The following is a 22,135-nucleotide window of genomic DNA, read 5'->3' on the forward strand; positions in this document are numbered from 1 at the left end:
AGCGAGGTACACAGTGGCAGTACACACAATGCTATATAGTCAGGCTGAGCCGTGTACACAGAGTGTCAGTAAACAATGGTATATAGTCTGGCTGAGCGGTGTACACAGAGTGTCAGTAAACAATGGTATATAGTCTGGCTGAGCGGTGTACACAGAGTGGCAGTAAACACAATGCTATATATAGCGTGGCTGAGCGAGGTGCACAGTGGCAGTACACACAATGCTATATAGTCAGGCTAAGCCGTGTACACAGAGTGTCAGAAAACACAATGCTATATATAGCGTGGCTGAGCGAGGTGCACAGTGGCAGTACACACAATGCTATATAGTCAGGCTGAGCCGTGTACACAGAGTGTCAGTAAACAATGGTATATAGTCTGGCTGAGCGGTGTACACAGAGTGTCAGTAAACAATGGTATATAGTCTGGCTGAGCGGTGTACACAGAGTGGCAGTAAACACAATGCTATATATAGCGTGGCTGAGCGAGGTGCACAGTGGCAGTACACACAATGCTATATAGTCAGGCTAAGCCGTGTACACAGAGTGTCAGAAAACACAATGCTATATATAGCGTGGCTGAGCGAGGTGCACAGTGGCAGTACACACAATGCTATATAGCCAGGCTAAGCCGTGTACACAGAGTGTCAGAAAACACAATGCTATATATAGCGTGGCTGAGCGAGGTACACAGTGGCAGTAAACAATGCTATATATATAGTGTGGCTGAGCGAGCGGTGTACTACTGTTCCCAGCAGCGACACACAATGACTGGGGGGGACCCTGGCTAGCGTGGCTGGAGAGCGAACTACCCTGCCTGCCTATCCAAAGCTAAACCCACAGAGAAATGGCGGAGATATGACGTGGTTCGGGTATTTATTTACCCGAACCACGTGACCGTTCGGCCAATCAGAGCGCGTTCGGGCCCGAACCACGTGACCCGTTCGGCCAATCACAGCGCTAGCCGAACGTTCTAGGGAACGTTCGGCCATGCGCTCTTAGTTCGGCCTTGTGGCCGAACGGTTTGGCCGAGCACCGTCAGGTGTTCGGCCGAACTCGAACATCACCCGAACAGGGTGATGTTCTGCAGAACCCGAACAGTGGCGAACACTGTTCGCCCAACACTAGCTGTGACAGTAGACATGACGGTCATGTGACAGCTGGGCTTCCTTCTATGAATAAGGAGCCAGTTTCATTGGCTCCTTACCAGGTGATCACTGTGAGTCAATTACCAGTGTCATAGCTAAGAAGCTCTGGGCCACAGTGCAAGTTTTACAAGGTGCCCCCCAGCACTCTATACATGGCACACCAAAACCAATCAAGGACAAACACAGTGTCAGAGGTGCAAGAAAGGGATGGGAAACAGTGTGTTAATGATCACTACATTTTAAACCATCTATAGAAGGGAATATTACCAACACTGGAACAATAGAGAGCTAATAATGTGGTTGAGGGTGGGCCACTTGGGGCCCCTCTGGCCCAAGGGCCCCGATGTGGTCACAACCTCTGCAACCCCTATTGCTACGCCACTGCCAATTACAGTGATCACAGATGGCAAAAATGAAAGAAGGTTCTGGTCTGTAAATGGGTCAAAACCTGCTTCCCTTAAAGGAAACCAGAGCTGAGATAAATTAAAAGTTTTATACATACCTGGGGCTTCCTCCAGTCCCTATGCACATGGAACGCTCCCACGTTGCCGTCCTCAGTCTTCTCCCTCTTCAGTACCGAGTCCCGTAACTTCAGCCAGTCTGCACAAAAGAAGTGCGCCCTCTACGTATCTTTCCGATGGCTGCTGGAGAGATACGTAGAGGGCGCACTTCTTTTACGCAGCCCGGCCGCAACTGGCTGTTACGAGACCCAGTACTGAAGAGGGAGAAGACTGAGGATGGCGGCGTGGGATCGATCTGTGCGCATGGGGATGGTGGAAGCCCCAGGTATGTATAAAACATTTAATTTATCTCAGTTCTGGTACACTTTAATCAGTTAAGAGACTCCACCTGTCCTTGTGTTGACTGAATTATAACCACCATGGGTTAAAAGTTTTACGTGACTCAATTTTTTTAATGGCATTTTTTGATATACACATTTTCACAAAAATTACAAACTTTCTTGAAAACGTGTTTTCCCATTCATGCTCATAAATTTTTATTTATCAATTTATCAATAGCGCCTGGGAGAAAAGTCTTAGAAGGTTTCTAGGAATCGTGCAGAACTGTCTTAGACATTTTAAAAAGGTGCAATTTCCTTCTTAAACTCTTATAAAACATGACAAGATAGATAGAATTCTCATAATTAGTGCAGTCTGTGAGACTGTGAGTAGAGATGTCGTGAACCTTCGATTTTCGGTTCGCGAACCTCCGCGAAAGGTTCGGTTCGCGAAAAAGTTCGCGAACCGCAATAGACTTCAATGGGGAGGCGAACTTTGAAAATTTGAAAAAATTCTACCAGCTGGAAAAATGATAGAAAACATGTTTCAAGGGCTCTAATACCGGGAGGGAGGGCCTCCACCCTCCACCCTTCTATCTATCCGGTAGGAGGGAGGAGGGTCTCATCTGCCAGGGAATTATACTATTTCTACTTAATTACTATTATATACTATTTCTACTTAACTACTATTTCAAAAACCAGTTTACATACCATAGCTGGAAATCGAACCCAGGTCTCATTGTGTGGTGGGCAAGCACCCTAACCGCTGTACCACAACAGTACTAACTGATGCTGGCCTAGCATTTACTATTTATGCTCAATGCAATAGAAACATTAGGTTGCTTAAAGGGAACCTTAGCTAAGAGTGATATGGATGTTTCTTGTAAACAATACCAGTTGCCTGGCAGTCCAGCTGATCTCTGTGACTGCAATAGTGGCTGAATCACACCCTGAAACAAGCATGCAGCTAATCCAGTCTGACTTCAGTCAGAGCACCTGATCTGCATGCTTGTTCAGGGGCTGTGGCTAAAAGTATTAGAGACACAGGATCAGCAGGCGATTCAGGCAACTGGTATTATTTTAGGTAATGTCTGACTGCCTTATCAACTTTCGATGGTTCTTTCTCTACCATTGTTAAAGCTTACATCTATTTTTTTTTTATTACTTTTTCTGCTTGCTGTTCAGTACCACAAGAATCTATTATGGAGCAGTGCTGGTCGTAATGGAGAAAGCTACGCTTACGGATCATTACGCGTAATTTTACGCTATTACGCATTACGAAATTACGCTTACGGCATAGACAGTCAATTTCGGTACATGTCTATAATTACGCATAGCACTTACGCAATTACGCGTAAGTATACCGTAATTCAGGTTATTACGTTATTAGTTTACGCGTAAAATCCTACTAGCAATTAATGCGTAAGGTCATGCTGCCAAGCGGAAAACTTGACGCATGGATCAATGTTAGGTAGCCGCCGACTTTAAGGGTTAATAGCAAAGCCCCCTTAAGTGCTAAGAGCCTCAAATTTGGAGAATATATTAAGGAGATCAGAAGGAATAAGAAGAAAATTTTTTTTTTCAAAAAGACCTTATAGTTTTTGAGAAAATCGATGTTAAAGTTTCAAAGGAAAAATATATACATTTAAAAACCCGCCGACTTTAACGGTTAATAGCAAAGCCTGCTTAAAATTTAGGAACACCAAATTCACAGGGTATATTAAGGGGATCAGTGGGAATAAGAGGAAAATTTTTTTTTTCAAAAAGACCTTATAGTTTTTGAGAAAATCGATTTTTAAGTTTCAAGGGCGAAAATGTCTTTTAAATGCGGAAAATGTCAGGTTTTTTTGCACAGGTAACAATAGTGTTTTATTTTCATAGATTCCCCCAAGTGGGAAGAGTTTTACTTACTTCGTTCTGAGTGTGGGAAATATAAAAAAAAAACGACGTGGGGTCCCCCCTCCCAGACCTCTTTAACCCCTTGTCCCCCATGCAGACTGGGATAGCCAGAATGCGGAGCACCGGCCGCGTGGGGCTCCGCACCCTGACTATACCAGCCCGCATGGTCCATGGATTGGGGGGTCTCGGAAGAGGAGGGGCAGCCAAGCTTTCCCCTCCCCCTCCGAGCCCTTGTCCAATCCAAGGACAAGGGGCTCTTCTCCACCTCCGATGGGCGGTGGAGGTGGAGGCCGCGATTTCCTGGGGAGGGGTTCATGGTGGCATCTGGGAGTCCCCTTTAAAAAGGGGTCCCCCAGATGCCCACCCCCCTCCCAGGAGAAATGAGTATAGAGGTACTTGTAGTACCCCTTACCCATTTCCTTTAAGAGTTAAAAGTAAATAAACACACAAACACATAGAAAAAGTATTTTAATTGAACAAAAAACATAACCACGAAAAAAGTCCTTTAATATTCTTAATTAACCATTAATACTTACCTGTCCCTTTAAAAGCCAGTTCCCACGCAATATCCTCGGAAATATACTAATCAATTACAATGTAACAAAGTTATTACAATGTAACAACTTTGTTACTTTGTAACACCACCGCACCCGACGTCACTCGCCGCTCACCCGCCGGCCGCCGCATACACGCTAGTCCCCGCCGGCTCCCGCCGTCCACTCCGCCCACACCTGTCACTCATATACATGCTGGCACCCATGGGTGCCAGCATGTATATAGGTGACATGTGGGAGAGGCGGGGAGGGCAGCGGAGCCGGCGGGGACTTAGCGTCCCTTCACCCGACAGAGCTCTGAGCTATATTAGCTCAGAGCTCTCGAAAGCATCTTTGTATTTGGGCTCCAAGGAGCCCCATTGGTCCTTAGCAGACCAATGGGGTTCCTTCAAATCAGAAGGAACCCCATTGGTCTGCTAAAGACCAATGGGGCTCCTTGGAGCCCAAATACAAAGATGCTTAGAGAGCTCTGAGCTATAGCTCAGAGCTCTGTCGGGTCCTGCAGCACAGACGCGGTGGCGGCGGCGGCGGTGAGTGACGTCGGGTGCGGCGTAGTTACAATGTAACAAAGTTGTTACATTGTAATAACTTTGTTACATTGTAACTGATTAGTATATTTCCGAGGATATTGCGTGGGAACTGGCTTTTAAAGGGACAGGTAAGTATTAATGGTTAATTAAGAATATTAAAGGACTTTTTTCGTGGTTATGTTTTTTGTTCAATTAAAATACTTTTTCTATGTGTTTGTGTGTTTATTTACTTTTAACTCTTAAAGGAAATGGGTAAGGGGTACTACAAGTACCTCTATACTCATTTCTCCTGGGAGGGGGGTGGGCATCTGGGGGACCCCTTTTTAAAGGGGACTCCCAGATGACACCATGAACCCCTCCCCAGGAAATTGTGGCCTCCACCTCCACCGCCCATCGGAGGTGGAGAAGAGCCCCTTGTCCTTGGATTGGACAAGGGCTCGGAGGGGGAGGGGAAAGCTTGGCTGCCCCTCCCCTTCCGAGACCCCCCAATCCATGGACCATGCGGGCTGGTATAGTCAGGGTGCGGAGCCCCACGCGGCCAGTGCTCCGCATTCTGGCTATCCCAGTCTGCATGGGGGACAAGGGGTTAAAAAGGTCTGGGAGGGGGGACCCCACGTCGTTTTTTTTTTATATTTCCCACACTCAGAACGAAGTAAGTAAAACTCTTCCCACTTGGGGGAATCTATGAAAATAAAAAAAAAATTTTTTTCCTCTTATTCCTTCTGATCTCCTTAATATATTCTTCAAATTTGAGGCTCTTAGCACTTAAGGGGGCTTTGCTATTAACCCTTAAAGTCGGCGGCTTTTTTATATTATACGGGAGCGTAATATTACGCGATTACGGCAGACTGTGTAATTTCAATGGGAGTTTACTGTCTTACGCGTAATTTGTTACGCGTAAAACGTAACCCTACGGTCTACGCGTAATTAATTACGCGTAATACCGTAACCTTACACGTAACGCTTACGGTGCATTTGTAGTGAATTACGATGCGTAATTACGCTAATGCGTAATTTCGGCCCAGCACTGTTATGGAGGGCAAGTCTGCCATTGTGAACTTGGGTAATGGCTGGGGAATCAGGGTTCAAGTCCGGTCCGGAGTGGGAGCCTGAGAACCGGCTACCTCCACCACACATCCAAGTAAGGACCCATTTGCTGTATAAGTAATGTACCTGCCCTGACCTTGCTTTGCAGACCAGGCATCTGTGGTCAGATGGACACTTGACCCAACGCAAGACGAACCAAATCGAAAGCATTTGCCAGGAATGTGTTATGGAGGGCAAGTCTGCCATCATTTCAACTGTGTGAAACTTTCGATGGTACTTTCTCAGTACCATGGTGACCACGGGTAATGGCCGAGGAATCCTGGTTCGATTCTGGTACAGAGTGGGAGCCTAAGAAATGGCTACCACCACCACACATCCAAGGAAGACAGCAGGCACGCTGTGGGCAAAGGAGCAGGAACAGCTTCCACCACACATCCAAGGAAGGCAGCAGGCATGCTGTGGGTAAAGGAGCAGGAACGGCTACCACACATTCAAGGAAGGCAGCAGGCATGGCATGCACGTCCCGAGGTAGTGACCAACAACAACAATACAGGAGGACTTTTGAGGCCCTGCTGTATATGAGATAAATCAACTTTAAATCCTATAACAAGAATCTGTTATAGAGGGCAAGTCTGCCATTGTGACCACGGGTAATGGCCGGGGAATCAGGGTTCAATTCCGGTCTGGAGTTGGAGCCTGAGAAACGGCTACCACCACACATCCAAGGAAGGCAGCAGACATAGCATGGCCGTCCCGAGGTAGTGACCAAAAATAACAATACAGGAGGACTTTTGAGGCCCTGCTGTATAGAGATGAATCAACTTTATATCCTTTAACAAGAATCTGTTATGGAGGGCAAGTCTGCCATCTATTCAAGTGAAAGGTATGCACTGACTGCCAGGTATAATACAATGTGCAGTCAAAAATGCAGTGAAAGGTATGCAGTAACTGCAAACAGTTGTTTGTGTAGTGACGGCCGTGCTGGACTGGTGTGCACGATGACGAGAGTGCAGGTGATAGCAGCTTTCCAGCCCATATGGTCGCCGGGCTGAGGTAGCTGAATGACAGAACAGTGACTGTCCAGCTGATCACCTTTGGTCTGTCCACAATGAAGCAACGACCTTATTATCATGAGTGTGCCCCCCCCCCCCCCCCCCCCGAGACACTGATATATCCGGCGGTCATTGCTTCATTGTGATACGCAAGCCCCTTCACCGTGGCGAGGTAATGATCACGAAGGGGAATTGGCACATGTACATGCCTTTTGTTTTGTTGTTGCAGCTGCAGTGCAGCCAGAAAAATTAGGCAGACATGTACACGCACCAGTAAAATTATTATAGTGGCCGCTGTTAGCAGGGTCTAGTAGCGTGGCCACCCAGTACAGCTCATTTACCTTGAGTTTTTTTTATACGGGGGTCCCTTAACAGGCTGGACTGCATGAAAGACACCATCTGCACAAAGTTGGATGCAGGCGTACTATCCATCTCCTCTTGCTCTTCCTCAGTGACGTCAGGTAAATCCTCCTACCCCTAGCCACAAACAATACCAAGGAAACGTTGAGCAGCACAAGCCCCCTGTGACGCCTGCTGCGATTGTTCTTCTGCCACCGCCTCCTCCTCCTCCCTGCCACTGCCTCCTCCTCCAAAGAAACACCTTCCTCATCATCCGAGTCTGTCTCCTCTTCCCCACACGACTCTTCCTCCTCCTCCTCTTCCCCCCTCTGTGCTGCTGCAGGTGTTGAGGAAACATCTGGTTCTGATGAGAATTGATCCCACAATGCATCCTCCTGTAACTGTTCCTGTCCATGCTCCTCCACAGCTTAATCCATCACTCTACACATGGCACGCTCCTGGAAGTAAGCGTACGGGATCAAGTCGCTGATGGTGCCTTCACTGCGACTCACCCGGTTGGTCACCTCCACAAACAGCCGCATGAGCCTGCATGCATTTTGCATGAGTGTACAGTTGTTGGGCCAGAACATCCCCATCTCCTCAGAGTGTGTCCTTCTACTGTAAATGTAGAGGTACTGAGTGACGGCTTTCTCCTGTTCTAGCAGGCGAGAGAACATAAGGAGGGTCGAAATTCCAGCGAGTCGGGCTATCGCACATCAGGTGTCTCACCGGCAACTTTTTTCTCTGCTAAATATCGGCAAAGTGTGCCATGGCAAGGAGGAGGATGACGACAGCGAAGAGGATGTGGCAGGAGGCCTGCCTACAAGCCATGGAGGTGTCACAAGTTGGTCTGCTGCAAAGCCACGTACTTCCTGCTTGTCAGCGGTCATCAGGTTGACCCAATGGGCTGTGTAAGTAATGTACCTGCCCTGACCGTGCTTGGCAGACCAGATATCGATGGTCAGATGGACCCTTGACCCAACGATATGTGCCAGAGATGACAGCACTTGCCTCTCAACTTCACGGTACAGTTTGGGTATTGCCTTTTTAGATAAATAATTGCGGCCCGGTATCCTCCACTGCGGTGTCCTAATGGCCACAAATTTATGGACGGCCTCAGAGTCCACCAGCTGGTATGGTAACAGCTGCCGAGCTAACAATTCCACCAAGTCAGCTGTCAGACACCGGGCAAGGGGGTGACTGGCAGAAATTGTGTTCTTCCGCTCAAAGATTTCCTTCACAGACACCTGTCTGCTGTGGGCAGAGGAGCAGGAACCGCTCAAGGTTAGAGGTGGAGTGGAGGAGGGTGGCTGTGAAGTTGCAAGAGATAAAGCGGCTGAAGATGCTGCACCTGAAGGAGGAAGAGAAGGAGGGTGGTTTTTCTTTTGTGTGCTGCTTTTGCTCAGGTGCTCTTCCCATTGCAGTTTGTGCCTTTTCTGCATGTGTCTTCGTATGGCAGTTGTCCCTACGTGGGTGTTGGTCTTTCCACGGCTCATTTTTGGAGGCAGAGAGAACAGATGGCATTGCTCTGATCTGAGGCAGACACATTAAAAAATGTCCAAACCGCTGAGCCCCCCTGGGGTGATTGCACTATGGTGGCCTGAGCAGCTGACATTGAAGGGCATGTTGGCTGGCTGTCCATAGGTGGCGATACATAGCGCCGGAACATTGCCACCAGCTGTTTCTGACAACGAGCTCCCCCTGCTTCTTTCAGCAACTCGTCTCCTCCTACGCCTCTCTGACTCCCCCTCTGAACTGTCCCCTTGGTCATCTTGTCTCTTAGGATCCCACGTGACATCCGTATCATTGTCCTCATCATAATCATCCTGCCCAGCTTTGGTTGCCTCAGACACCTCATAAACTGCACCAACAGCAGGTACTTCATCATCGTCCTCCTCACACGTTACGTCCATAGTGTCTCCTAACTCACATATATGAGGTGGTGTAACTTGCTTAGCGCCTTCATCTTGTTGTAGCAGTAGTGGCTGTGAATCAGTTAATTCCCCACCAAATAACTCCTGCAAAGTGTCAAATGCAGTGGATGTGGTTCTTGTAGTAGTGCTGGTGGCTGCGGAAGATGAGGTGTTCTGTGTTAAATAGTCAACCACGTCCTGACAATCTTGGGAGTTGATGGGATGTGCCTTCTTCTGAGCACAGTACTTTGTTCTAGGGCCACACGAAATCACATCAGCACGACCGCGCACAGACCTGCCGGGTGGCCTTCCTCTGGGTCTGCCTTTACCTCTGCCTCTACCTATTTTGTCCATTTTGGCCATATCGGGGGGGGGGGGGGGGATGAAGTGAAAGGTATGCACTGACTTGACTAATACAATGTGCAGTCACACAGGTGCAGTTAACAGGTATGCACGGAGTGGTATATCACACTGCACGCGCTCACGTAGGTAGGTGGGTGCACTGAACACAACAGGTAGGTATATGCAGTGATGGGTATTACAAATGTGCACCTGTCACACACGTACCGTGAACAGGGACAGTGACTGGTGGTATTAAATATCACACTGCGTGCGGTCACGTAGGTAGAAGGGCGCACTGAACAACAGGTAAGTATTTGCAGTGATGGGTATTAGAAATGTGCACCTGTCACACACACGTACCGTGAACAGGTACAGTGACTGGTGGTATTAAATATCACACTGCGTGCGCTTACATGAGTAGGTGGGTGCACTAAACAACAGGTATGTATATGCAGTGCTGCTGGATATTACAAATGTGCACCTGTCACACACGTACCGTGAACAGGTACCGTGACTGGAGGTATTAAATATCACACTGTGTGCACTCACATGGGTAGGTGGGTGCACTGAACACAACAGGTAAGTATATGCAGTGATGGGTATTACAAATGTGCACCTGTCACACACGTACCGTGAACAGGTACAGTGACTGGTGGTATTAAATATCACACTGCGTGCGCTCGCATAGGTAGGTGGGTGCACTGAACACAACAGGTTGGTATATGCAGTGATGGGTATTACAAATGTGCACCTGTCACACACACGCACAGGTACCACCGTGAACAGGTGCAATGACTGGTGGTATTAACAATACCTGCGCTGACATAGGTAGGTAGGTGCACTGAACAGTGAACAGGTGCAGTGATTGGGATGGGATTACAAATCTGCAGCTGCCTGTCACACACACAGGTAGTCAGTCACTGAATGTGCTGGGCCTGGCAGTGGCACAGTAGTAATTAAGGTGCTAAAGGCCAGGTGCGACTGACTGACAGGGCTGTATATAATGCAAGTGGGCCACACAAAAAAAAATAAATCACAAGAACAAGATTAGCTCTCAAAAGAGCTGTTGAGGGGTGCTTTTTTAGCAATAAGAATCAGCAAGGAGCAAGCTAACAAGCCTACAAGACCCTAACTAAGCTTTCCCTATAAGAGTCTGTAGCAGCTCTCCCTTCTCTAATTACTGCAGGCACACAAGTGAGTCCAATGCATGACACTGCCTGCCTTTTATAAGGGGGAGGAGTGGCTTCAGGAGGGAGTGTAGCCTGATTGGCTACAATGTGCCTGCGGACTGTGATGTAGAGGGTCAAAGTTGACCCTAATGATGCATTATGGGGGTGAATCGAACTTCTGGAAAAGCTCTCAGTTCTCCGCAATCGCGAACCACGGAAGTTCGCTGGGAACCGTTCGCCGGCGAACCGTCTCTATTTGCAGTTAGATTTGCTGTGTAAACTATCTAAACTTTAGATAAGTGATATAGACAAGTTACTTGTTATAGTTAGTATTTCATCTCGGATCCGCTTTAATATGGAAGTGGAGCTGAGTGGCCTGCCCCTGACGTGGAGGGGGGCGGCGCTCTGCAACAGGAGGCTGCCAAAAAGGAGGGAAGCCTCAATAGGTTCCAGAGGCTTCCTTCTCTTCAGGGTAAGATCTTATTTTGAACCTGAGCTTCAGGAAAAGGTGACCCACAATAGTATTTTAATGGGAATACAGCAGCAGTCACAGCACTTCTTAGAGTAGGATGGACTGAATGATAAAAACTGATTCATAAAAATATCTCATCATAATATAGCAGCTGCCTGGGCTTTAGAGGGAAGAGGTGTGAAAGAAAACTTTAATTCAGTTATGTGGGGAATACAACAAAACATAGAGTACAAGCTGGCACTTCATCCCTCAGTGTGGCAGCTTTGCATGAGTTTTAGAAGTGGTATCAACCAGTTCTTATTTCTACGACAGATTAGCACTGCATTGTTCTATGAGTATGGCATTTCTAGAAATTCATGAAAAATAATAATACATTTTGTAAAAGTAATACATTTTAATGGCTAACTGATAAAGTTAAATTATGAAATAATGCTGAACAGTAACCAGCACAAATGTCATCTTTGTGTTTACTATTTACCTGCATCAGTCTTTTACATCAGCAAACATCTGGAAATATGCCTGAAGAAGGGGACTAGATCCCAGAAAGCTATTTACCTAAAAGCCACAACAATCCATGATTGGTTGATGATGACATGATGGATTGTTGTGGCTTTTAGGTAAATAGTTACCTTCTTAGCAATTGCACTTTTTAATGTCAATGTCACTTTAAAACTCACTGCTTGCTATTTGTCCTGTACGAAGTGGATGCCTGCATTGCGTGTTTGTATTGGCCTTTTCCCTGCAATGGGTTGGTGCCGTGCAGTTTATGCATAGCCATACAATAAATTGTATTGGCTTTGTATGCGCTGCACGTGCATCGCGGGGAAAGACGGGGCGAGTGAAAAAATGTTGTTGCCCCGCCAGCATTATCTGTAGTTGTTATGGCTATGGAGGCTGGCCTATTATTTTTCCCGCCCCCCCGGTACACGCAAGGCTGCATCCCCATCTCCAGGACAACCAATCTTAGTTTCACAGAAAGTGACGTTTCTGGAAGGGGCGTAGCTTTACTCCGTTAAACGCCGGATGACTCTCTTCCTAACTTTAATGATACGCAGTGTGACCAAGTGTCATATCCACGTGAAACGGCCGCCGCGCCACCACCTAGTGCCTACCACCCATCTCCTGCACCGTTGACCCTGCTAATACGGGACATGTAAGCAAAGTAAAGTACAACACCAATGTTACACTTGATCTACGTTTGAGTGTTTTTGACGCCTGCTTTAAATATGTTACATCACATTATTAAATTTGTGGGATGGAAGGTGCGCGCTTGCTCTGCCTTTTTTCTTTTCAAAAAGATCACTCAAATTCTCCCGGAAATCCCACTTGCAACCACGTCATTTCCTACCTTTGGCTTATACTCGAGTCATAAACTTCAGTTTTTGGGGGGTAAATGTTGGGAGGGTCAGCCTATACTCTGGTTGGCTTATGCTCAAATATATACAGTAACTGAAAGTAAAAATGAGACTCTTTTCTTTCCTCCTATTATTCTGTTAATTAACCATACACTTTATTATCTCATAAGTTTAATTCCGCGTCATATTTGCTTTAAAAGGCAATAAAAGTACTGGATTCCAGGATATTATTCAACTGCTAACCTGCAATTTTGATCTCGTTATTTATATACATTGAGAAGATTTTGTGTTCTTAACCACTTGAGGACCTAGGGCTTTCTACCCCTTAAGGACCGGCCACTTTTTTTCCATTCAGACCACTGCAGCTTTCACGGTTTATTGCTCGCTCATACAACCTACCACCTAAATGAATTTTGGCTCCTTTTCTTGTCACTAATAAAGCTTTCTTTTGGTGCTACTTGATTGCTCCTGCGATTTTTACTTTTTATTATATTCATCAAAAAAGACATGAATTTTGGCAAAAAAATGATTTTTTTAACTTTCTGTGCTGACAGTTTTCAAATAAAGTAAAATTTCTGTATACATGCAGCGCGAAAAATGTGGACAAACATGTTTTGGATAAAAAAAACCCCATTCAGTGTATATTTATTGGTTTGGGTAAAAGTTATAGCGTTTACAAACTATGGTGCAAAAAGTGAATTTTCCCATTTTCAAGCATCTCTGACTTTTCTGACCCCCTGTCATGTTTCATGAGGGGCTAGAATTCCAGGAAAGTATAAATACCCCCCAAATGACCCCATTTTGGAAAGAAGACATCCCAAAGTATTCACTGAGAGGCATAGTGAGTTCATAGAAGATATTATTTTTTGTCACAAGTAAGCGGAAAATGACACTTTGTGAGAAAAAAAAAAAAAAAAAAAAAGTTTCCATTTCTTCTAACTTGCGACAAAAAAAAAATGAAATCTGCCACGGACTCACCATGCCCCTCTCTGAATACCTTGAAGGGTCTACTTTCCAAAATGGGGTCATTTGTGGGGTGTGTTTACTGTCCTGACATTTTGGGGGGTGCTAAATTGTAAGCACCCCTGTAAAGCCTAAAGGTGCTCATTGGACTTTGAACCCCTTAGCGCAGTTAGGCTGCAAAAAAGTGCCACACATGTGGTATTGCCGTACTCAGGAGAAGTAGTATAATGTGTTTTGGGGTGTATTTTTACACATACCCATGCTGGGTGGGAGAAATACCTCTGTAAATGACAATCTTTTGATTTTTTTACACACAATTGTCCATTTACAGAGATATTTCTCCCACCCAGCATGGGTATGTGTAAAAATTCACCCCAAAACACATTTTACTACTTCTCCCGAGTACGGTGATACCACATGTGTGGCACTTTTTTGCACCCTAACTGCGCTAAAGGGCCCAAAGTCCAATGAGCACCTTTAGGCTTTCACAGGTCATTTTGCGGAATTTGATTTCCAGACTACTCCTCACGGTTTAGGGCCCCTAAAATGCCAGGGCAGTATAGGAACCCCACAAATGACCCCATTTTAGAAAGAAGACACCCCAAGGTATTCCGTTAGTAGCATAGCGAGTTCATAGAAGATTTTATTTTTTGTCAAAAGTTAGTGGAAAATGACACTTTGTGAAAAAAACAATAAAAATCAATTTTCCACTAACTTTTGACAAAAAATAAAATCTTCTATGAACTCGCTATGCTACTAACGGAATACCTTGGGGTGTCTTCTTTCTAAAATGGGGTAATTTGTGGGGTTCCTATACTGCCCTGGCATTTTAGGGGCCCTAAGCCGTGAGGAGGAGTCTGGAAATCAAATTCCGCAAAATGACCTGTGAAAGCCTAAAGGTGCTCATTGGACTTTGGGCCCTTTAGCCCAGTTAGGCTGCAAAAAAGTGCCACACATGTGGTATCGCCGTACTCGGGAGAAGTAGTACAATGTGTTTTGGGGTGTATTTTTACACATACCCATGCTGGGTGGGAGAAATAACTCTGTAAATGGACAATTGTGTGTAAAAAAATCAAAAGATTGTCATTTACAGAGGTATTTCTCCCACCCAGCATGGGTATGTGTAAAAATACACCCCAAAACACATTGTACTACTTCTCCCGAGTACGGGGATACCACATGTGTGGCACTTTTTTGCACCCTAACTGCTCTAAGGGGCCCAGAGTCCAATGAGTACCTTTAGGCTTTACAGGGGTGCTCACAATTTAGCACCCCGCCCACTTGCCAGGACAGTTAACAAACCCCACAAATGACCCCATTTTGGAAAGAATACACAACAAGGTATTCCATGAGGGTAATGGTGAGGTCATTGAAAATTTTATTTTTTGTCACAAGTAAACGGAAAATGACACTTTGTTAAAAAAAAAAATAAAAAAAAAATTCTGCTAACTTGTGACAAAAACTAAAATCTTTTATGAACTCACCGTGCACCTCACATAATACTTTAGGGTGTCCTCTTTCCAAAATGGGGTCATTTGTGGAGTCTGTCCTGGCATTTTAGGGTCTCTGCAATCATTACATGTATGGCCAGTATTAGGAGTTTCTGCTATACTCCTTATATTGGGTATACAAGTAATGCACTCTGGGCTGAAAGGAAAAATGAACGGCAAACATACCTTGCTCCACATCAATGGCAGTGATAACCTCAGGAGAGAGACACCCCGTGCCACCCTGCACTCAGGGTGAGCCACCAACTTATGTGACTGGGCCTCAGAACTTTAGTATACAGCATTATGCCTGTAGGATACAGCAATATGCCTGCCAATAGAGATGACTCTGTGTGGCATTAAAGCATCATCATAGGCCCAAATCACATATAAACCGGGGGTGTCCACACTCAAGGGAAATTCAAACATGCCGTCTTATATCGCCAACCCTGGACAGATCAGCAATATCAAGCATGGAAACCGATCCTTCTTCCCACTTTTATGCTTACCCGTTTGGTCTTCAAGCTTACCTCTCCTCTCCCTGCGACAATGTGCAAAAGACCACCGAGTGTGTGCCTACTCCTGTGTCTGGAGTTCCCTAGGTTCTAATAGTGTACCTGCTCGTGGTACCTCTCAAAACACGGCCCTACGCATAGGCCAGGCTGGTCAGGACAGCGGGGACAATAATAAACGGTGTCACTCCTTGTTCCAGCCCTGCTGCAGACACGGCAACGTTTTCTTCGGATGCGTTGACCTGGGGCACACGGAAGCTGATAGGCGTAATGCCTTCCATGCAGTCGGCTAGTTGCATCTGGGGGGGGGGGGGGGGGGCCTGGCACCACCTGGATACAGGATGTCCAGAATGATCTGTTCCTGAAATTGGAGGAAAGATCCAGTTCTCCCAGCCTTACTGTAGAGAACAAAGCTGTTGTAAACCGCCAATTGAATCAGATAAAAAGACACTTTCTTATACCAGCGTGTTGTTTTCCGGGTAACTAAATAGGGCGCTAACCTCTGGTCATTGAAGTCCACCCCTCCCATGTTGACATTATATTCGTGGACGACAAGGGGCTTTTCAATGACCGCAGTTGCCCGTTGAATTTGGACTGTCGTGTCTGTGTGAATGGTGGACAGAAAGTAAACGTCCCTCTTGTCCCTCCATTTCACCGCGAGCAGGTCTTCAGTACGCAAGGCGGCCCTCTGCCCCCGTTCAAGTCTGGTGGTAACGAGCCGTTGGGGGAAGCCCTGGCGACTAGGCCGCGCAGTGCCACAGCATCGGATTCCTTCTAACTTTAAGTGCTGAAAGAGGGCCACACTTGTGTAATAATTGTCCACAAAAAGATGGTACCCCTTCTGGAACAAGGGTGACACCAAGTCCCACACAACCTTTCCACTGCTCCCCAGGTAGTCAGGGCATCCGACCGGCTCCAATTTTGAGTCTTTTCCCTCATAGACCCTAAAACGACATGTATAGCCTGTGGCCCTTTCACAGAGCTTATACAGTTTCACCCCATACCGGGCGCGCTTGCTTGGGATGTACTGTTTGATGCCAAGGCGCCCGGTAAAGCGTAAGAGGGACTCGTCTACGCAGATGTTCTGTTCAGGGATATAAGCATCTGCAAATGTTGAGGACAGGTGGTCTATGAGGGGCCGAATTTTGTGGAGCCGGTCATAAGCAGGGTCTCCCCTTTCATGACAGGTTTTGTCGTCGTTGAAGTGCAGGAAGCGCAGGATGAACTCAAATCGTGTCCTGGACATGGCAGCAGGGTACAAGGGAACATGATGTACTGGGTTCGTAGACCAATACGCCCGCAATACATTTTGTTTCATTAGTCCCAAGTGAAGGATAAGGGCCAAAAAGATTTTAATGTCGGAAACTTGGACTGGTTTCCACCCGAAAGGCTGGGCATACATGCTCTCCGGGTGCTCGGTGATGAATTGTGTGGCTTTACGATTGGTCTCAACCACAATTAAGTCCAGGAGAACCTGGGTGATGAACAGCTGCAAAAAGTCTAGGGCCGTTCCTAGATGAGCTGTCGCCACCTGGACTCCAGACTGGGCGGTGAAAGGGGGCACTACGGGTGCGGCGGAATCAGGGGATTGCCAATCTGGTTGTGCCAGCACCTCTGGGAGTCTATGGGTACTACGGGCCCGTCTTCTTCTTGGTGGCTGCGACGGGGGTACTACTGCACTTGCCACCGTACCAGTTTCAACTTTCATGCTGACGCTCACCACTTCGCCAGGGTCTACGGAAGCACTGGCACTAAGTCCAGGAGATGCTGCGCTGCTGGTGCCTGCCTCACCAAGAAAACTATCAACAGCGCTAGCACCACCCTGCTGCCCTTGAGGCGGATCCTGCGCCACCTGCGGTCTAACGACTTGGGGTCTGGTACGCCTGGCTCTAGCCGGGACCATAGCCTCGTCATCAGTATCGGTCAGGGAACCACTGCTTTCTACAGGTTCAAATTCGGACCCGGAAGATTCGACGGATGATTCTTCCCAAAAGAGCTCATCCGACTGGTCCATGTACCTGTATACCTCGTCATCGGAAAGCCCCCTTCTTGCCATTTTGGATTGCTAAATTTATGGGGTTTTCCTCCGAGACTACCCAGAAAAAAAGAGCACCTACCTAGCAAAAAGGGAGTATTTGAGAGGTATTGGGGTTGGTGGGAAGTGGGGTCTCAGAGGCAATCAAACGATCACGGGACAATCAAATACAATTACAGCACAATCGACTCCAATCACAGCACAATCAAATCTGATGCACTCGGAAGGTGATGGGGGGAGGGTGGGATTGGGTGTGGCGAGAAGTGGGGTCTCAGGCAATCAAACAATCACGGGGCAATCGAAGCCGATCACGGGACAATCAAATACAATTACAGCACAATCGACTCCAATCACAGCCCAATCAAATCTGATGCACTCGGAAGGTGATGGGGGGAGGGTGGGATTGGGTGTGGCGGGAAGTGGGGTCTCAGGCAATCAAACAATCACGGGGCAATCGAAGTCGATCACGGGACAATCAAATACAATTACAGCACAATCGACTCCAATCACAGCACAAGCAAATCTGATGCACTCGGAAGGTGGTGGTTGGAGGTGGTGGGGGGGAGGGTGGGGTTGGGTGTGGGGGGGGGGGGGAGGGTGGGGTTGGGTGTGGCGGGAAGTGGGGTCTCAGGCAATCAAACAATCACGGGGCAATCGAAGCCGATCACGGGACAATCAAATACAATTACAGCACAATTGAATACAAGCGCAGCACAATCGAATACAAGTGCAGCACAGTCAAATACAATGCACTTGGACGGTGATTAGGGGGGGGGGGGGGGTGATCAGGAGCCCGCACGGGGCAGACTGAGTCCTGATCTGATGAGAGGCAGACACAGGGGGTTACTGATCAAAGATCAGTTAGTGATTGCTGGGGAGGACAGATGTAAACAAACAGCAGGGGATGTAATCAGAAGGGGGGTATGAGGGCAATCGAGGGCCTGGGCAGGTGATCGGTTACCCCCACGTGGCAGTTAGGGTCTGCTCTGATGGGTGGGGGTGCTGAGGGCTGATGGACAGGTGATAGACAGGTGATCAGAGGGGGATCAGAGGGTAATGTAGCTGTATACAGATGTATACAGTATACAGGGGGGTAGTCTGGGATGGGGTGTGGGGGTGATCTAAAGGTAGGGGGGGGGATCAGGGGTGACTAGGAGGCAGTTAGGGACCTAACACAGGGGATAGCGTCGCTAGTTAGTGATAGGTGGGGGGGTGGGGGTTTTAAATGGGTGCAAGGGTGCTGGGCAGGGGTCTGCTGGGGTGATCAGGGGGGGTATGAGGCCTGGGGTGGGAGATCAGGGGGGCTGTAGGCCAAAAAAAACACGTGTGCTGTACTACTCACAAAAGGCTTCCTCCTCGCTGGTGGTCTCTGCAACAATGAGACCACGAGGCGAGGAGGAAGCACGTATAAGGCACTTTGTTTACCTAACAAAGTGCCTTATACTCATTCATTGGTTACATTTGCGGATTCCTCCGCTCGCCGGCTCTGCTAAGTGGCCGGCGAGCGGAGACAAAATGCCCGTGCTTCGATCCCGGGAGGAGGATCGCGTCACGGATGACGCGATCGCTCCGCCCATGCCCTTTAATGGACTGCCGCCTCTGTGGGTGAGGCCGTCCTGAAGGGCTCCACTTCCCCGCCGCCCCTGTGTAGTGGGCGGTCGGGAAGTGGTTAAAGGATACCCGAAGTGACGTGTGACATGATGAGATAGACATGTGTACGTACAGTGCCAAGCACACTAATAACTATGCTGTGTTCCTTTTTTTCATTCTCTGCCTGAAAGAGTTAACTATCAGGTATGTAAGTGGCTGACTCAGTCCTGAAGTGACTACAGTGTGACCCTCACTGATAAGAAATTCCAACTATAAAACACTTTCCTAGCAGAAAATGGCTTCTGAGAGCAGGAAAGAGATAAAAAAGGTCAATAGTTCATAGATTTTAGCTCTGGCATACGTCAATGAATGTGTCATTGAGCAAAAACAATAAAACTGTTAAAACTTAAAGAGTAGATTTAAACATAGAATAAAACTGTGGAATATCTTAAATAGTCATTTTTTAGAGAAAGGAAGATAGATACAATCGTTTATTTCATTAGTTTATTTTCAGGTGCCCTATTAGGGAAGCTGTGACTATGTTCAGTAGCGACTTTGTGAAACTTAGAGAAATACAGGAAACCTCAGATGTCAGCATGAGACAGTGATAGCCTATTTCACCCTATTGCAAAATGCTGTGCGTCATTTCGCAGCTGTGGTCTGGAGTCTCTGGACACACCAATGGCTTGCAACAGTTCTCCACTTAACTGCCAGACTTTTCCTGCTAGCAATAAATCAAACATTATCTCCTATTAGTGGTGTTTTGTCTTTTACTTTTAGTGTTGGGAGGGTGATGGACAGTTCATCTGCCTATCACTTTCTTCATTCTTTCACACTGCAGTGGTGGTGAGACCTCTCAGCTAATCCTCCAAGGTCTTCACACCTTTAAACTCCTTCTCCTGCTGAAATCTTACATTTATGTATGCTATAAACAAGAAGGAACACTTTAAGGTAAGTGGGGAACATTTAAAACTACAGTGTTGTCATTGCTATTATTATTATTATTTTTATTATTATTATTTATTTTAATTAAGCAGCTGGCAGCCTGGCATAGGTGTTTCCCAAATTAAAGGAAACCCAAGGTGAGAGGAATATGGAGGCTGCCATATTTATTTCCTTTTAAATAATACCAGTTGCCTGGCATTCCTCCTGATCCTGTGTCTTTACCACTTTTTTCCATAGACCCTGAACAAGCATGCAGCAGGTCAGGTACTCGGACTTAGCTGACTCAGGATTTACTGATATGCTTGTTCCAGGGTTTTGACAAGGAAATAAATATGGCAGCCTCCATAGCCCTCTCACCTCGGGTTCCTGGTAAAGACCTTGGCTTCATCGGCACATTCCCTATTCTGGGGATTCAGTTACATCATTGTTTGTTAACCATTTTTTATCAGTGCAATTAAGCTCAAAATATAAAAAAGAAAAAAAAATATTTTTTTTATAAATATATAAGGATGCTAAAAATAATATATGGTTGAGCAATCTTTAGTATATTTGCTGATGAATCTTGTAGCGATCCAAGATTTATAGAAGAGATACAGGGAAGGGGGGAAGGATGAGCAAGGAATGGAGTGAGAGAAAAATATTGTTATTATTATTAAGCCTTTCTGTTGCATGGTCACTTTTCCTGCAGTGGTTTAATCTGTTAAAGAACAATCCACAACATTTATCAGTGATGACTGGGCTATCATTACTGTAGCAGAATCCTGGGAAATAAAACTCAGAGAGACTTCAGGAAACACAAGCAGATACTGAGGTATGTAGGGGACAAGACTTTTTTGGTCCAGCCAACTTGTTTTAAGGTGCTGTGAATAAACGGAGGGGGACTCAGAGTTCCACCTAGTCACTATGAATCTCCAATTGAATGGGGCAGGGCCATGTGATAAACCTCCAGAATCTTAGTAAAATATCTAGAGCTTGATTCACTAAGCAGCGCTGCTACAGCAGTGCAGCTTAACCACTTGAGGACCGAGGGCTTTACCCCCCTTAAAGAGAATCTGTAACGACAAAACGTCCCCTGGGGGTACTCACCTCGGATGGGGGAAGCCTCAGGATCCTAATGAGGCTTCCCACGCCGTCTGCCGTCCCTCGGGGGTCTCGCTGTAGCCCTCCATACAGCGGTGACGTAATATTTACCTTCCTGGCTCCTGCGCAGGCGCTCTGGTGGCTGTCGGCTCCGAAGGAGACGGAAATACCCGATCGCCGTCGGGTCCGCTCTACTGTGCAGGCACAAGTCTCCGGCGCCTGCGCAGTAGAGCGGACCCGACTGAGATCGGGTATTTCCGCCTCCTTCGGAGCGAAAGCAGCCACAGCGCCCCCGCTGGAGCCTGCAAAGGTAAATATTGAATTGAACAGTCGGGCCTGTCGCCGGCTGTTCGGAGGGCTGCAGCGAGACCTCCGTGGGACAGAGGACGGCGTGGGAAGCCTCATTAGGATCCTGAGGCTTCCCCCACCCGAGGTGAGTACCCCCCAGGGGACGTTTTTGATGTTACAGAGTCTCTTTAAGGACCAGACCCTTTTTTTCCATTCAGACCACTGCAGCTTTCACGGTTTATTGCTCGCTCATACAACCTACCACCTAAATGAATTTTGGCTCCTTTTCTTGTCACTAATAAAGCTTTCTTTTGGTGCTATTTGATTGCTGCTGCGATTATTACTTTTTATTATATTCATCAAAAAAGACATGAATTTTGTCAAAAAAATGATTTTTTTAACTTTCTGTGCTGACATTTTTCAAATAAAGTAAAATTTCTGTATACATGCAGCACGAAAAATGTGGACAAACATGTTTTTGATTAAAAAAAAAAACCTATTCAGCCTATATTTATTGGTTTGGGTAAAAGTTATAGCGTTTACAAACTATGGTGCAAAAAGTGAATTTTTCCATTTTCAAGCATCTCTGACATTTCTGACCACCTGTCATGTTTCATGAGGGGCTAGAATTCCAGTATA

At 46.6% G+C, this 22,135-nt stretch overlaps 2 protein-coding genes across 4 annotated transcripts in view; one reads left to right on the plus strand and one right to left on the minus strand.

Annotated features, from left to right (window-relative positions):
- Nucleotides 1-22,135, minus strand: part of LOC137534627 (oocyte zinc finger protein XlCOF8.4-like) — a 174,229-nt gene that overhangs the window by 145,834 nt on the left and 6,260 nt on the right. The window lies entirely within an intron of this gene.
- LOC137534624 (NACHT, LRR and PYD domains-containing protein 3-like) overlaps nt 1-22,135 on the plus strand; it is a 155,669-nt gene that overhangs the window by 17,075 nt on the left and 116,459 nt on the right. For 2 of the 3 annotated variants that reach the window (XM_068256215.1, XM_068256218.1), the window contains exon 1: nt 19,961-20,134. The exons of the other annotated variant lie outside the window; for it this stretch is intronic. The gene's annotated coding sequence lies outside the window, so the exon portion shown is untranslated. Of the gene's footprint in view, nt 1-19,960; nt 20,135-22,135 lie in introns of those variants that run through there. 3 annotated transcript variants of the gene reach the window in all.

This window comes from Hyperolius riggenbachi, chromosome 10, assembly GCF_040937935.1.
Source record: "Hyperolius riggenbachi isolate aHypRig1 chromosome 10, aHypRig1.pri, whole genome shotgun sequence".
NCBI classification, from domain to species: Eukaryota; Metazoa; Chordata; class Amphibia; order Anura; family Hyperoliidae; genus Hyperolius; species Hyperolius riggenbachi.